This window comes from Adiantum capillus-veneris, chromosome 27 (genome assembly GCF_014529385.1).
Source record: "Adiantum capillus-veneris isolate H3 chromosome 27, ASM1452938v2, whole genome shotgun sequence".
Lineage (NCBI taxonomy): Eukaryota > Viridiplantae > Streptophyta > Polypodiopsida > Polypodiales > Pteridaceae > Adiantum > Adiantum capillus-veneris.
The window spans coordinates 103,614,106-103,631,315 of NC_140957.1; the positions used below are offsets into that span (position 1 = coordinate 103,614,106).

Genomic DNA, 17,210 nt, shown 5'->3' on the forward strand with positions numbered 1-17,210 from the left:
CAAGTGTATTAAAACAATCCAGATGTTTTTGTTTTTGCCGTACTGACAATTGTGAGTTGAGAGAATTCATGTTACTTGAAAAAGAATACAATTTCCATCAAGCACTACATGTGTCTTGAAGGGGCTAAGGTTCCAACAAAAACTTGTACACAGAAATAGAGCAATGATACTCCTATCCTCTTAAGTGTTCTAAGTAGCTTAATGCATGAATTAATTCTTCATGATTGTCAGTTGTCCCTCTTTTTACTGCTATAACATGTATGAGCTTAGTGCTATGATACGCAATATCTTCAAAATGAGCTACATCCAGTTTATCCTCAAAAACTCGAAGGTTTTTAGACTTCCAAACCTAGTTCAGGTAACACACTCTGGTAATTTGTGTGCACACCAAAACGGGCTGGCTTTGGCAACCACACCTTCCCAAGATTAGGTCATTCGTAAAGAAGATGATCTTCCAAGTCCTTCTTACCTACTTGCAAACCCTAGCGGTCAGTCCTTGCGAAGTAGGGCACTTACCGAACAGATGCAGGGGGTCTTCACAGGCAGCAAGAGCAAGTGTCAAATCCGATCCCTCTAGCGTGCACCGTAAGTAAGGCTTCCCAGAGCATTTTCCAGATGAATATTTTTATGTATTCAGGCCCTTTACTCTCCCAAACACTCTTTTGCCAACGTTCTTCTGACCAATTTTTCTTCCAGATTATGTTGAGTGAGGCAAACCAATCCTCTTTGTACACCAGCACATTGTAGGTACTTTGGGTCTTGGGAAGCGAGAACTCTTTGTCTTTCAGCCAGTGCCAAGATCTCCAATCAATTTTTGATCCGCAGATAGGTGGAAATGAGGATGACAGCACTTCCAAGAGTCTATCAATTAGAAGCCTTTCGTGTAACCTCAAATTATGTTTCAACACCATGAGCTCCATATCCTTCCAGCAAAGGCTTCTGTCATACCAAATATGAGAAAGTTTAGAAATTGTTTTGCTGTTGACAAATATGAGAAATTTTAGAAATTGTTTTTCTCTTTAACGGCCATGCAACTTCCCTCCAAAGGGATCCATGGAGCCCCTTCCAAATTTGGAGAGCCAAGGGAAAAAAAATCTAAATCTTAATGTATGACATACATGTCTTAATTTCTCTCTTTCAATTTAGCTTTCCTTATGTAAACTAGAGTCTTAACCAACAACACCCCCCCCCCGCCCCCACCCCCCCCCGCCCCCCCCCTCCCACACACACACACACACACACCCCCCTTCCCTCCCAAAAAAAACAAACAAACAAAAAACAAAAACGCACACACACACACACACACACACACACACAAAGAGGCTAGCCTATATGTATAGACAAATGTATACTAGAATTGACCGATATGGATATCACTCAACAAGTATAGAAAGTATAACTTCAAGACATCCAGAATATCTTTGTGAGCCACACTTTCACAATTTCCACATTGCAAAAGGAAGAAGAGTTTTTATGCTCTGCTTTGTGAGTGTGTGTGTGTGTGTGTGTGTGTGTGAGAGAGAGAGAGAGAGAGAGAGAGAGAGAGAGAGAGTTTTTTCTTCCATCTGTGGTTGCTATAGATCATAATGGAGGAAGATAAGGCTGACGTAGCACACATGCCTTGGTATGAGCCGCTGAATCCCCAAAGGCTATCAATTGCCAACTTTCGTACCACAGGATTGGGTCGCTTTCTTAGTCGCAACTTGGTAACTTTTTCAGATGTTCAATATATGTTAATTAATCTTATGACATTGAAACAATAAACAAAAAATTGGGATATTCGTGGCTTGAAAACTAGAAGGTACTTATGTTTCTAGTTTGAAAAAAAAGGTGCTTGAGAAACAATGTGGGCTTAGATGAATAATTATAATTTTTGACAAATTTTATGTGGTGTGCCTTTAAGGGCTTTGTTGCAATATTTAGGTTCCCTTTAGAGCTAGAAAACAAACAAGAAACTTAGGATTAGATAGAACGGTGTTGTTGCATTTATGGCTTATTATGATGGCAGGATTAGATAGAACGGCTTTGTTGCATTTGTGGCTTAGTAATGGTAGCACCATGTACCTTACCAAGCCTACTAATACAAATGGCAAGTTGCTCGACTAGATAGTTATAACATTCGATTTAGTTTTAAGGTTGTACTAGCTTTATAATACAGTAACATGGTCTTGTTTTTAAAAAGCCACCGTTGTGGCTTTGAGAGAATTTTGTAAAAAGAAATTACCAAGGATTATTTAGATGTCTATGTTGGGAAGCGTGTTCCTTAATCAATAATGGTTTAGCATTACGTTATGGAAGATGGAGCTTTAACTTGACCATGGTGTTAGGGTTAGGGTTAGAGAGATGGAAATTAGGGTTAGGTTATGTCAAGTGCAAAATCGTAAAAAGAGAGAGTATAGTATAGACACAATGATAGACTCAAAGTGCAATTGATTCATTAGAGAATAAACTCTTAAGAAGTCTTAATGATTTACAATCATTGGCTAGAGATATTGTATCCTCTTGCTATTGGACCATCTTATCATCTATCCTTTCCTAAGTGGCTAGTGGGCTTTCCCATATGGTGCCACAAGTTGGGCTTACCCTAACTTCCCCTTAAGACAAACGTGGGTTGTTCTAAAAATTTCATGTGTTTTTGGTTCATTTGTTCATGGTATACCATGGTGTACTCCTAAGCTAACATAATTTATCTACCTCATACATCATGGCAGTTCAATTTAATTCATCACCATGGTTGAAGGTCCTACGATACATCATAGCCATTCTCTACCGAATTCATCGCTATGGTTCACAAAGTGAGGCTTAGTAGGTTCACTAGTAATCCTAGGTATTACAAATCTCATTCATTCATTCATTGCGTGATTAAATTTCCATGTGTGTCCTCTTCATAATTGTCTTTCTCTTGTTGTCATCATCTTCATGTGGTCATTTATCAAGCCATTTTGTTGATTTCATTCATTGGTCTGATTTGTTGAGGATGCATTCTTCATGGCTAATGTCATAATGCACATATACATTTTAAATGTAGTGCTCATCATATGTGTGCTCATGAGAAAGGTGTTACCTTGATCTAGCAAGGCAATGTTCAGTTCTCTTACATGGATTGACACAATCGTATCATTGTAGATAAATGTGTAGACATACATTTCAATAATGATGCACATCATGTGTGTGTGTGTGTGTGTGTGTGTGTGTGTGTGTGTGTGTGCGGGCGCGCTACACATGGATCTCATACTTTTCTACCATGGCATACAATGCCCTTGGGATATGCTTACGGATTGCAAAGTCAAAATGTTTCATGAAATTTACATAGATAGCCTTGCCTCTTAGTGTATATGTAGAGTGTGTGTTGATGCTAAAAAATAGACACATTAGTGCTTTGCATCTCTTCACATGGATGAGGTAGCAGTGGACCATATAGTGGGAAGGGGCCCTTAGGTTTTGAGGCTTTGGAGTCATAAAATGGCTGAAGATTATGAGGTGATGATGAGCGTCTATAGTAAATGGGCTTGGAACAACTGGCGCATGGCAAGTGGGTTGTAGAGGAAGGAAGAGTGACAGGTGGGGTCTGATGGCAAGAGCCACGATTGTTGCAAGCATGGATGAAGGTGGGAGTGGAGACATTTGAGGGCACTGCATTGGCTACAATGAAGCTTTTAAGTACTAAAATGGAAATAGTCAAGCAAAGATGAGAGCCTACAGGGCATTTTTGATGATGAGGGTAGCTGGGGTTGGTAGCAAGCAACGAGTAGGAGCACACAAAATCATTTGAGAGTAGTAGGATGGTGAGAATCAAGATAATTGTCACTCATTGTAGCCTGATGACATGCAAGGGTATTGGGTGCATTGGTTGCACGCATGCCTTGGAAGCAGGTGGTTTTGAATTTAATCCTTGAGCGCCTTCACCTATGCTAACCTATCTTTTATGTGCACAAACACTAAACAAAAGTTGATCCAAGAATCCAGCAAATTTGATTTGAATCCACGACATATGGGTCAACACACTATACTTAGTGTTCTAGCCACTAAGACAATTTGCTTCCTCATGAGAGGGCTTCCCAATATACCTTTTATTAATCAATCTTGGTAGGCAAATACTCTCTCTCTCTCTCTCTCTCTCTCTCTCTCTCTCTCTCTCTCTCTCTCACGTACACACACACACACACACACACCCCTCCCCCCTCCCCCAAAAGTTGCAAGTACATTAGTGGGGGCAATTAAAAATCCAAAGATTAAGCAGTTTAATGAAAGTTGAATGCAGCAGGAGTTTAGACATACATAAACAAACCAAATCTTGATAGATTTTTGCATTTTAAAGCTATATGAAATGGCCTCAAGAAGTGCTTTGGACACACACAAAATGCACAATGGAATTATGGTTATGATGGAAGCTATTATGCAGCAAGGTAGGCTGAATTGAGCACTAATTTTGCAAGAGTAATCAGCCTATTAATTGCACATAGGAGACCTGATTAAAGCAACTAAACAATAGATGAATAGGTCTTAGAAATGGCTTTGCATACACATAAAACACATAAATTACATAAAGTGATAATGGATCTTGTGAGAGCTATGATATCGTAAAGTAAGTTGAAAATGAACACAAATGTACACTTTCAAAAAATTATGTGCACACGCAATTGCTAGAATGACATTAATCACAAATCAATTAGTTAAGAAGGGTATTGGCTCATTGGTATTGCCAAAAGCGTGCCCAAGCCTAATCAGTGATAGTAGTGATTAGGGAAAGAGAAAGCGTGGGATTAATTAGGAATAGGAATGAACCATTGGCTCTTTTGGAAAGCGCACTCCTTAGCATTAGGCTATGGCAGATGGAGCCTTAGTATAAAGGGATGGATCGTTCTCTACAAGATTCTATGGTGAGCTAGCAGGCTATGGAGGGTGAAGTTTCAAGCTCACCATGGTGTTAGGGTTATGGTTATAGTAATTAGGGTTATGCTAGTGCTTAAAGTAAGAGCATAAAGTTAAAGTGCAGACACAATGATAATAGACTCAAAGTGTGATAGATTAATTAGACAATAGCCTCTAATATACGCTTAGTGATTCACAATCATTGGCTAGAGAGGTTGCACCCTCTTGCTATTGGACCAAGTCATATTTTATCCTTCAAGGCAATGTCTAATTCTCGTTTCATAACACAAATGTTTGCATACATGTCAAAGTGTGCTCTGTAAAAATGAACTTTCAAAGGATTTTACAAAAGGGAATTCTTTGGCGGAATGTGAAGCTACTATTCTCTTTTGAGAAGCACTCTTCATGATTACCAAATTCTGAAGTGCAACGAGAGAGAACCCTTTAAAGCTTGACAAACATATTTGAATGCTTGATGGGAAGGTTTCAAACGTATTTGAAGCTATTTGATGCTTTCCTTCTATGCTTAGATTGACCATGATGTTAGGGTTAGGGTTAGAGAGATGGAGATTAGGGTTAGGCTATGCCAAGTGCAAGAGTATAAAGAGAGAGAGTATAAACACAATGATAGAATCAAAGTGCAATTGATTCATTAGAGAATAGCCTCTTAAGTAAGATTTAGTGCTTTACAATCATTGCCTAGAGAGGCTACATCCTCTTGCTATTGGACCATCTCATTATCTATCCTTTCCTAGGTGGCTAGAGGGCTTTTCCATATGGTGCCACAAGTTGAGCTTATTTTAACAGTCTAGACCAATTTGTTTTTTGTAAAAATATGTCCAATGCATATATGAGTCAATAATAAAAAGTGAGAAACAAAATCAGGGATAAAGTTGTTGCTCAATGGTCTTCCCTAATAAAAGGGCGGTGGTAATGCGTGTGCTAGTCTCCACCCAACCATGCTATCTTATAGCCTCCACCTAGCGTACACACTATCCGGCCGTGCCAGTGTCCTTGCCTGTAGGACCCATGTCTATGGAAATCGCATTCACTCTCGGTCGTCTTGAGAGTGCATCGGCTACTTGATTATGCTTGCCAGCAATGTGAGCAATATGAAAATGAAATTGCGAAAGGAAATTTGCCCACCTCATTTGTTTGTCGGAGAGCTTGGTCTGCGTCATGAAGTACTTAAGACTTTGGTGATCCGTTCGCAGAATGAAAGGAGTCCCCAATAAATAGTGCTTCCATGAGTCTAAGGCATGTAGAACTGCAAGGAGTTCTTTTTCGTATATGCCTAGAGCTTGCTCAACAGGGTCGAGCCTTCGACTCTCATAGCCTATGGCGTGCCCTTCTTGGAGCAGAACAGCCCCAAGGCAATCACCACAAGCATCACATTGGACCTCAAATGGTTTTGAGAGATCCGGTAGTGTAAGCACAGGTTGAGAGATAAGCTTTTCTTTAAGCTTTTCGAAAGCATTGTTCTCCTTAGCAGACCACGTATACCTAACATTTTTCTTTGTTAGGTCATGTAATGGTCCCGCAATTTGTGAGAACTTTTCTATGAAGCGTCTATAGTATGCACACATACCTATAAAGCTTCTTAGTTCATGAAGATTCCTTGGTTTAGGCCATCCTTTTATTACCTCTAACTTGGATGGATCCATTTGGATTCCATCTTGAGAGATAATGTGACCTAAATATTGAATCTCTTGCAAGAAAAATTCACTTTTCTTTCGATTAACATAAAGTTTATTCTCTCTTAAAACTTGAAATATTACCTGGAGGTGTTGCTTGTGTTCCTCTAATGAATTAGAGTAGATGATAATATCATCAAAGAACACTCCAGTGAAGGTTCGATGAGGTCTGAACAGCTTCTCCATCAAGCGGTTAAATGTGGCTGGTGCATTAGTCAAGCCAAAAGGCATGACAATGTATTCGTAAAGACCAAATGTAGTACGAAATGCGGTCTTGACAATGTCTTGATCAACTATCCTTATTTGATGATAGCCACTTTTTAGGTCAATCCTACTGAAGTAGGTCGATCCTTGTAGCTTATCAAATAGGTCTTCTACCCGTGGAACGGGAAACCTATTCTTGATAGTGATCCTATTTAGTGCTCTATAGTCGACACACATACGATATGTGACGTCTTTCTTTTGCACTAATAGCACAGGTGAGCAAAATGGAGATGAGCTAGGCCTAACCATGCCCTTCTCAATTAACTCATGCACTTGCCGCATAATCTCCTCTTGTTGAGCTTGAGAAACTCTATAAGGAGGTTTGTTAGGCGGTGAACTTCCTGGAAGAAGTTCAATTGCATGGTCGTCATTACCTCGTTTAGGAGGTAGCTCACAAGGGATGTCGTCAATAAAGACATCTTGAAACCCCTTGAGAAAATTGGATAACTCTAATTCCTTTTGGTTGCTTTTATTTTCTTTTGCTAAAGCATTAGGTTCATTTTGAGAATCTTTAACAAAAATCATGTACACGGAAATAGAGCTCTTTATTGACTTGTTGAAAGCTGGTGTATGTACAATGGGGATGGTGTTACCCATCTCCCTAGCATCTATATACATGTCCTTTTCCCTGAACTTAAAGGAGATTCTCCTTTCAGGAATTTAACATGGGCAGCCAGACGGTCAAACCATGGTGCCCCTAGGATTACATCCTCATGCTTGAGAGGAGAGATAAAGAAGTCCTCTTTGTCCACATAGCCTTGGACATGAAGCCTCAATTTCCCGATTAAGGGAGTGACTGAAGCTTCTTGCCCCTTGAAGGCACTGTCTGCGGATAGGATATCTCCCATCTCGTAGGATTGTATGCCTAGCTTGGTGGCTAACTCCATAGATATAAAATTGTGAGTAGAACCAGGGTCAAAGAGAATAAAAGCATCATGTTCTCTTACCTTTCCCCAAGCATGGCATAGAGGAGATCCTTTGTGGTGAGTTTGGTGAATCTCCTCCTCTTGGATTTCAACCAAAGAAGCTCTAGGAGGATCTTGGCGGTTGTTCTTTTGGGGACAAGCGCGGTACGCATGCCCTTGTTCGCCGCACTTGAAACACGGGTTATCTTTACGATAACGCTCAAGCTCTTCAGGAGAGAGTTTATTCTTTCCTTTGTAAACTCCCTTCTCTTTAGCTTTGTTGGAATTGCCCTTAGGAGACTTTTGGACATTGTCCTTCCCTTTAGGCTCATTGGAACCCTTGTTTTCCGGGGGCTTATTATTTCTTTTACCCCCCGTTTGGAAATTGATTCGCGAGGCCACCATAGTATGGTGTATTACCGCCGATATGGTACGTGGCCTTTGGGAGTTGACATACTCCGCCATTTCTTCGGTTAAGCCCGCACAAAATTGTTGCTTTTGCTCTCCAAAATCCAACTTTTTGAAGACAGTGGCTTTGAGTTGTAGGTCCCAAAACTTGTCTACATATTTTTGGATGGATTCATTGGGAGAGAGCTTTAAGCTTCGCCATTCGGTGAGTACTTTGTCTTTGGCATCGGTGGCCAAAAACTGCTTCATAATGGAAGCTCTTAAAGCCTTCCATGTTCGTGGAGCTTCACCGTTGGCTCGTAGGCTAGACCACCATTGTCTGGCGGACTTTTGAAAGTGCATAGCTACATGGCGTAGCTTAGAGGATTCCGTGAAGCCCTCATCTCCAAACGCCGCATCGAATTGCTGGATAAAGGCCAAAACTTTGTCTGTAGCACCGAAGGTGCCATCATAGGTAAGGAAAGAGATGCTCTTCCCTCCCTCTTTGAATTTCTTCAGCTTGGACGACCTCTTCCATGTGGCATAGGATTTTCTATGGCCTCTTCTTTTTGATGGTTCAAAAGTTGCACCATCACTTTCTTCAGAAGATGAAGAATTTGAAGAAGGTGGAGAAGAGGGTGACCTCTTTCTCGCCTTTTTCTTGTCTTGATCTTTGTCGTCTTCACCATAGCTTTCATAAGAGGAAGAGGATGAAGAAGATGGAGAAGAGGGTGTCCTCTTTCTCACCTTTTTCTTTTCTTTCTTTTTATCATCCCTCTTTGAATTATGGCGTGGAGAAGAGTGTGATGGTCTTCTCCGCTTTGGTGGTGATGGAGAGCGTTTAGCCCGCCGTCTTCGTGGAGCCATCTCCGCCGAGGTGGCGGGAGACTCGCTTCTTTCTCGTTCCTTCGGTGGAGGCTCTTGAGTTCTCCTTTGGGAAGGAGATGCATCATCAAGAAGTAAGTTCTTGAGCCCTTCATATGGATTCTCTTCTTCTTCCCGAATCGGAGAGAGACCTCTTTTGGTAGTCTCACAAGGAGGCTTCCTAGGTGTTCTCTCGTCATGGTGATGAGCTTGGAGAATCCCGTGAGCACGGAGCTGCCGTTGCACTTCACTTTGGAGAGATGGATTGCCCATGGCTTGTTGAAGCCTAGAAACAAGATAATTAACAAGCATTGAAGCATCATTAGTAGCTTGCTCATGAGCAAAATCAAAGTTATCAACATTAATTTCACTCTCTTTAATATTGTCAGCCATTCTAACAACTTTTAGGTGTAAACTTTTTAGGTGTACTTTGGCACTTCAAGCCCTAGTTGCTACTCCTCTTTACCCCTTTAGAAAAAGCACTCAAGCTACTGTACCCGCGGCTCGAATACCATTAATTGCAAGGAATAGAAGAGAGGGTCTTTCGACACCAAAACAGCACCGGCTCCTGTCAAGCTTCTAATAGCTCAATAGTGGTTAAGCCGTAGCCAAGCCCCGTAGGACTCCACTATTAAGACCATAGCTCTCGACGGTGATGCCCTGTTAACTGCACAAAGGCAGGCGCACTGCAAGGCTGAAAAATCCCTATTCTACTTACTCACAGGCAATTAATAATACCAACCATTTGTAGCTAGCTTGAGGACCTCCCTTCTTGAGCAAGAAAAGAGAAACCTTGAGCTCTGATACCAATGTAACATTTAATGGCCTAAAATCTTTTGTGTAGCGGAATTTAGCATGAACATAGTGGGCATTTCATTAGAGTTGATTCCTAATGAGAATTACAAGAGTGCTTGGGTGGAGAGAGCAACAAAAAGCATAACACCTAGTTAGATAGCATCGACAATACTTTCAAAAGAGAGAGCAATTAAGCTATTGACAACAGTTGAGGACCGGATTTGCATGGAGCCGGTCCCCCCTCCAAAAGGCTTTGTATTATGGTTTCTCCCATCAAGAGAGACATTGTACAATACAATTCTTTGTGTTCCTTCAAGACTAGCTAGTGCAATGAAGATGGAAGCTTCATACACCAAGCAAAACACTTAATCAAACACAACTTGAATTATCCCCGTTCTCAGACCCAAGACCTCACACACCTTCGAAGATGGTGAGAGCTAGCAGGGTATGAGAGTAGATTGAGAGGAAAAAGAAGTATCTTACGAGAAAGAAGTACATCTCCTCACATAATCACTCATATTAGCATAGCTTAGCTTAGTAATTAGCTTGGTAGAGAAGATGAGCATGCATTGAAGCTTGGCTCTTGGTTGGATTTGCATCCACATGCCAAGAGAGTGTTGATGTATGCTTCTATCTCACAAGCTTGGAGTAGGTGATGAGCTCTCCATTAAAGCTTGGGAGGAGATAGAGTATTTTCCCTTCACACATGGTCAAGTGTGAGAGTGTGTGTGTGTGTATGCCAAGCAAAAATCAGCCCCCCCCCTCTCTTGGGCGAGCCCTAGCTGCTAAGTAAGTCTGGCTTTTGCCTCATTGGACCTCCCCAGGTCAAGCCAATAGGGATTAAGCAGCATAAGTGATAGCCTTCTGACATGTGTCCCCCTTTCCCCTTTTGTGAGAGCTTTAGGTAATTAAATAATTAAACTAAACTCTCATTGGACCCCTTTGCCTCCTGGCCAATAGGAATCAGGCAAGCCATGGGGCTCCTGAATGCTCATTGGACCCCTTGGGAGACTGCCCAATAGTCTTCTAGGACACTTAATTCTTATTGGTTTCTTTTATTAAATGTTTGTAAATTAATTAAACTAGATTTACTCTAGCTTAATTCTCATTGGTCCACTTCAAGGGTCTTCCAATAGGAATTGGGCACACCTTGTGGGCATCTGGCCTAGGGAGCTGACATGTGTCCCTCATTCCCTTTGTGTAAAGGGAGCCTGTGTGTGTGTGTGTGGCTTTCTCTCTCATCCCCTAGCTTTGGGGCTCGCCCCCTCCCATGTAGGGATGTAGAAAGACTTTTAGGGCACACACTAAGCATCCAATTTTCCCTAGGGTTGACCTTTGGACACAACCTTTGAATTTTGGAACCTTAGCATTTTGGAAGTCTTAATGGGCTGAACCTTAGGGTCTTTTTGGCCCATTGTTTCACATGGCTCTTTTGCAGATGGCCCCCCCTTTGGATCCCTATTTTCCCTCCTTTGGATCCCTACTGTGGCCGGTCTGCTAACTTAACCAATATTCTAGCTTTTTCTCCCTTGGCACTTCCCCACATTAAATGATCAGTTTAATATGAGAAAATCATTTAGGAGAATTAGATATTGATTATTATGACAACGTGGTAAAAGTTTAGCAACTTTCCCCGTCTTCAGACTTTCTAAATGCTCCGGAACTTTGAGGAAAACCTTGTCTCCTTCTTCGAAAGTAGCAAGAAGACGATGCTCTTCTACGTACTTCTTATGTTGATCTTGAGCTTCCTTAACTTTTTATTGAGCAACTCGAAGCATGTCAAAGTGGTCTTGGAGAAAATCCTTCTCTTGTTGTATCATATCCTTAGCCAACCCCACCATAACGGGTGATCTAGGTTGAAATCCATACAAAAGCATAAATGGACTAAACCCTATAGTCACACACTTTGAACTATTATAAGCAAATTCCAATATAGGTAAGTAGTCTTCCCAATTGGTTTGCTTCTTGCTAACATACACTCATAGCATATCCTCTAGCACTTGATTAACTCTTTCTGTTGATCAGCCGTACTAAGATTAAGTTTAGTTTCCAAATTTTGGAACACAGCTCTCTAGAAGTGATTATCGAACTTTCGATCTCTATCACTAATGATACTAGCTGGAAGACCGTAGAGTTTATATATATGCTCTACAAATAGACGTGCTGATTCCAATGTCTTAACCGTAGTCTTAATGGGAATGAATCGACCCATATTGGTGAGATGGTCTACAATTATCCATATGGCATCATGGCCACGATTTGTAGTAGGTAGTCCTACTACAAAATCCATAGAGATACTCTCCCACTTACCCTGTGGAATCTCTAAAGGATGTAAAAGGCCATCTACCTTGAGGAGCTCTCCCTTATTAACTTGGCATTGTTGGCAGTTTAGTACGTACTCTTGAACATCATGATGTAAGCCCGGCCAATAAAATTTCCATCGAACTAAGGCATACGTCTTACGAATACCTGGATGACCAGCACTTGGACTATCGTGACACTCAAAAACGATTTTGCGCCTAGTGTTTGAGCCCTTTGGCACACATACTGTACCTTTGTGGAGTAAGTAGCCATCATCAATGGAAAAGTTTTTCCATCGCTTAAGCTCTTCCTGAGTAGGGATGGAGCTCTCTGTGTGTTGGAGTTTTTATCTGCGCGTCCAGAGATATGTTGATCTGGTTGTATAGAGACATGTGAGTGTGAGGGATCCCTTTTTAGAACTGCACTCCACACTGCCATGTAATGACTCTAGAAATCCACTCTTTATTTCCGTGAAAGAAAGTGAATTAATCTGAGGCATCCGACTTAGTGCATCCGCTACTACATTATATCTCACCTTGCGATATCATAGCTTACAATCATAATCTTGAAGGATTTTGGCCCATCTAGCTTTATGGCCCTTGAAGTCTGTTTGAGTAGTAAACCATTTGATACTCTCATGGTCAAAAACTACTTCAAACTCGGCACCATATAAATAGTGTTGCCACTTTCATAAAGCGTGAATTATGACATAGAGCTCTCTCTCATGGACATAATAATTCTATTGAGCTCTATCTAACTTTTTACTTTCAAAGGCTATAGGTCTTCCCTCCTGGAGAAGTATTGCACCAATTGATTTATCACAAATGGATTAAGTGGGTCGATGATTGCTAGGATGGGAGCAATGGCTATAGCTACCTTGAGCTGTTCGAAACTACATTTTTGGGGTTCTTCCCAAGAAATTGTCTTACCTTTTGCTTTAAGTTGATCCATCATATGAACAACAATTTGGAATAATCACGGATATACTATCCATAAAATCCAGCCATGCCTAAAAATATTTGAAGCTCCTCAACCATGTTAGGATGTGGCCATCGAAGAATGACAACGACCTTGTCAGTGTCCATTTTGATGCCAGAATAAGAGATCACATTACCAAGGTAATGTATCTCTGTTTTAAAGAAATCGCACTTGCTTTGCTTAGCATACATTGTGTAGCTCGTAGCTATTAAAATACTAATCGTAAGTGTTCTATGTGTTCATCTTCAGTCTTACTGTAAATGAGAATGTCATCAAGGAAAACCACAACAAATTTTCCAAGATAGGGACGTAAGACACTATCCATGAGTTTCATAAATGTAGCTGGAGCATGGTTAGACCAAAAGGCATAACCAAAAATTCAAAATGCCCGAACTGTCTTCTAAAAGCAGTTTTGGAGTTATCTTGCAAACGGGATACGCACCGAGTGGTATCTTGAATGAAGATATATCTTTGTATAGTATCTTGCCCCATGGAGTTGATCAAACAACTCATCCACTTGAGGTAGAGGATATTTGTTCTTGATGGTTATCGCATTTAATCCGTGATAATCTACGCACATGCGCATAGTACCACCTTTCTTTTTTACCAATAGAATTGGTGATGCCCAGGCAAAGTGTTAGGTCTAATGAAACCACGAGCGAGGTAGTCAGCCAACTGACTCTCTAACTCCTTGGCTTCTTTAGCACTCATACAATAAGGTGGTTTAATCACCGGTTTAGTGCCTAGCAAGACATCTCTGCCATGTTGCACGTCACGTGTAGAGGGTAAACCCGGTGGTAAATCACTTGAGAACACATCACTATAGTCCGTGAGTAAGTGAGTCAGTTTTTGCCATGGAGAATCTTGTAATGTTTTTTTTACAACAGTTGCACGTTGCTCTATAGAATTACAATTGATAGCACTTTGCTTGTTAGATTTGTTAACACTTTTCTTATCATTAGAATTCTTTGCACTTTGCATTCCATTACTAGAATTCACCGCACTTTTCTCTTGAGAATTCAGAAGAGTTGGAGATAAGCAGTACGACAAAAAGACCTCATCTATTAAATCTGCTTTCTGCAAAATAGAAAGCTCGGATGTACATATAGGAGGTGCAGATGGTATATTTTTCTCACCAAGCAAAAGCACATGTTTACCATTGGCCATGAAGGATAAGGAGTTGTGTTCATAACAAGTGTGCAATGTGTTTTCTAAACCATGGAGCCACTCCCGTGCTAAAACTACATCAGCACGGTCCATGTTCATAACTTGGAAGTCAAGGGTCATCATATGATCTTGAACAATAAGCTCGACCCCTTGAACTACCGTGTCCCATACTTCTTTATCGTTCCCAGACATCTGCTCCACCACATACTTGTGAGAGCAGGGAGTTTGTGTAAGCTTCAATCTCTTGACTAGCTTATAGATCAAGAAGTTATGAGTGGCACCATCATCCAGCCATGCATGGGAATCAAATCATGGGGGCCAAAGGTGGGCTACCACATTGAATCAGGCACACAACACTAGTGCTTTTCTTCCATATGAAGAACCTCTACATCACAATATTTAGGAGATGAATCTAATGTGAGGCGTTGCACCGTGTGCATGGCCTTTTCTTTGCCTTGCAAAAGAGGACAATCTTTCTTGTTATAATGCTCCGAAAGACATCTAAAACACAAATTGTGTTTCTTTGCATGCTCAAAATCAGCAGCTGAGAGACCCACTTGGAGTATCTCGTGAGTGCTTAGGTTTCTTAGCCTCTTGTGGGCGTGGAGAGGTAGATTGTCTCTTATTCCTCTTGGAACGTGTGGTAGATCTACCTTGCCATTGGCTCTTAGCCACATTGCTCTTAGCAAAAGTATTCGTAGAGTAGGGAACATTTCCTTTTCCTCTCTTGGTCATCATCATAAATTTTGAGCATGACTGATGGCTTCTTCCAAAGTTTTTGGATGTTGGGTCTTGACATGAAGACGATAGTCTTTGTCAAGACCCCTATCAAAACTCCGTATCTTTTGGAATTTATCTAGACCTTCTAGTTTTAATATGATTTCTCGATACTTCGAAAGCAACTGTGTGAGAGAGAGGTCAGACATGCGGCATGCATCCCATGGTAACCAATTCTTATCTTCTTCATTGGAGTCCAAAAACTCTTTGGAGGAAGAAGCTTGAGATGCAGCCCAAGAAGGGGGATGAGTATCTATTGGAAATGTCATCCACCACTTATAGGCCTTGCCTTTAAGAGATAGACTTGTTTCCACAGCCGTCTTTATATCCGGGGTGTGTCTCAATCTATGAATACCATTTGTGTAAGAACATATTGACCATATCCTTGTTTTGCGATCACGCTCTTCTCCATGAAACTTAGGAATGGTGATATTATTAAGTAATGCATTGCTACCTTTTGCATCTTCTGCAACACTTGTCTCTTGAACTCCTTGAGTCGTGCGAGCTTGGTTCCCTTGAACCATGCATCTTGTGGCTCCTTGAGCCATTTGTGAATTCATAGATTTCACAAGTAACTCCGTACGATTGGTAACATGTACATTGAGTGCAGAGAGGTTGCTTTCAAGTACGGCTTGGCGATGCTCCAAAGTCTTGAAAGCAGTCATATTTACAAGCCCATGATCTCCTAGATCATCATTGTCATGCATATTAGTGTCAGTAGCACCCATGGTGCCCTGATTTTGATCTACGTGCTCAAAATCAAAAGTGTGTGTAGGTGGGATATCCTCACTGGCCATGGTAAACACACACAAATGTAAAGAGAGAAAAAATGTCAACTTGTACCTTGTGAAATTGAAGTCTTTGTGTACTCTGTGATTTACGTTGCATGCGAACCTTGCCTTGTGGGAATCATAGCGCTTCATGTGTCGTTCCTCGTAAGAACACCTTTGTGACTCCTCACAGAAACTCGTTGTTTTTGTGAAGGCTTTTGCTCACTTTGAAGCTATCTCCTTGAGGAAAAAAGAAATTTTGGAAGAAAACTTGCCTTCCTCCAAGAAGTGAAAAGGAAGGGTGAAACTACTTCCTTGAAGTATGAAGCTTTCCCTTTCCTTCTAGCTTTCCTTTCAACACAAACACTTATGCTATCTTTCTTTGGTATACACAACAAGGGTCAATAGCTTGATGGTAAAGTGTTAGCCTCTTATCCTCATGGGGTGGATTCAACCCTACTTCATGCAAGGGTTAAGCGGACCTTCCTACGCACGCAACCAACGGTGCCAACGAAAGCCTTCGAAGCTTCTGTGCTATCGAGTTGCCGGTTGAGTTTGCCTTTGTCGCCCGCGTAGATGGGGTGGTTGTGGTCTGCCTGCCTTCTTTTTGCTGCGCAACGAAGATGTCACTATCTGCGAAACGTGGGGGAGAAGCAGTACGTCACATGCACATACAACCCGCTTTCCCCTCCTCCCAAAAATAGATCGGATACTAGTGAAAGGACGGTGGTAATGCGTGTGCTAGTCTCTACACAACCGTGCTATCTTATAGCCTCGCCTTAGCGTACACACTGTGCTATCTTATAGCCTCGTCCTAGTGTACACACTGTCCGGTTGTGCCGGTGGCCTTGCTCGTAGGACCCATGTCCTTACACCTAAAGATTAATCTATCAAAATGCACAAAAAATTATTAAATTCTCCCCAACTTGGATCAAATAATATTTGAGAGGACCAAACTTCCAAACCTCTTTGAAAGTTTCCTCTTTAGGTATGGAATACATCTATAAATCTTCATGGTTACCTACATAAAGATTGACATCATTTAATACCATTCTAATTTAATAAGTAAACTATAGTTTTTATTCAAATTTTGCTAATTTTTGACAAGTGATTTCTTAAAAATACTTTCAAGATTCAAAGTCTTCTTTATGCATTAAGTCATGTTGAAAAAGTTTCAAGATGTTTTCAGACCATGCATAGCACATATAGACAAATTAGTGATCCTTTTTTAAAAAATTCTCATTTGAGCTTGATTTGAATTTTCTCAAAATAATACATGTAAACCCGGGGATATCCTTTGCACAAAGGCATCCAACATATCCAAAAAGGTTAGTTCAATGGGCGCAAAGCCCCTAGGGGATTTGACACCATTGATCTCAAATGTACCCTTAATACACATTACAAAACATCTATATTTTCATCAAGGAATTATTTTC

General features: G+C 40.9%; 1 pseudogene; it reads left to right on the forward strand.

Moving 5' to 3' along the window:
- Positions 1-17,210, forward strand: part of LOC147422482 (cycloartenol-C-24-methyltransferase-like) — a 55,443-nt pseudogene that overhangs the window by 32,884 nt on the left and 5,349 nt on the right.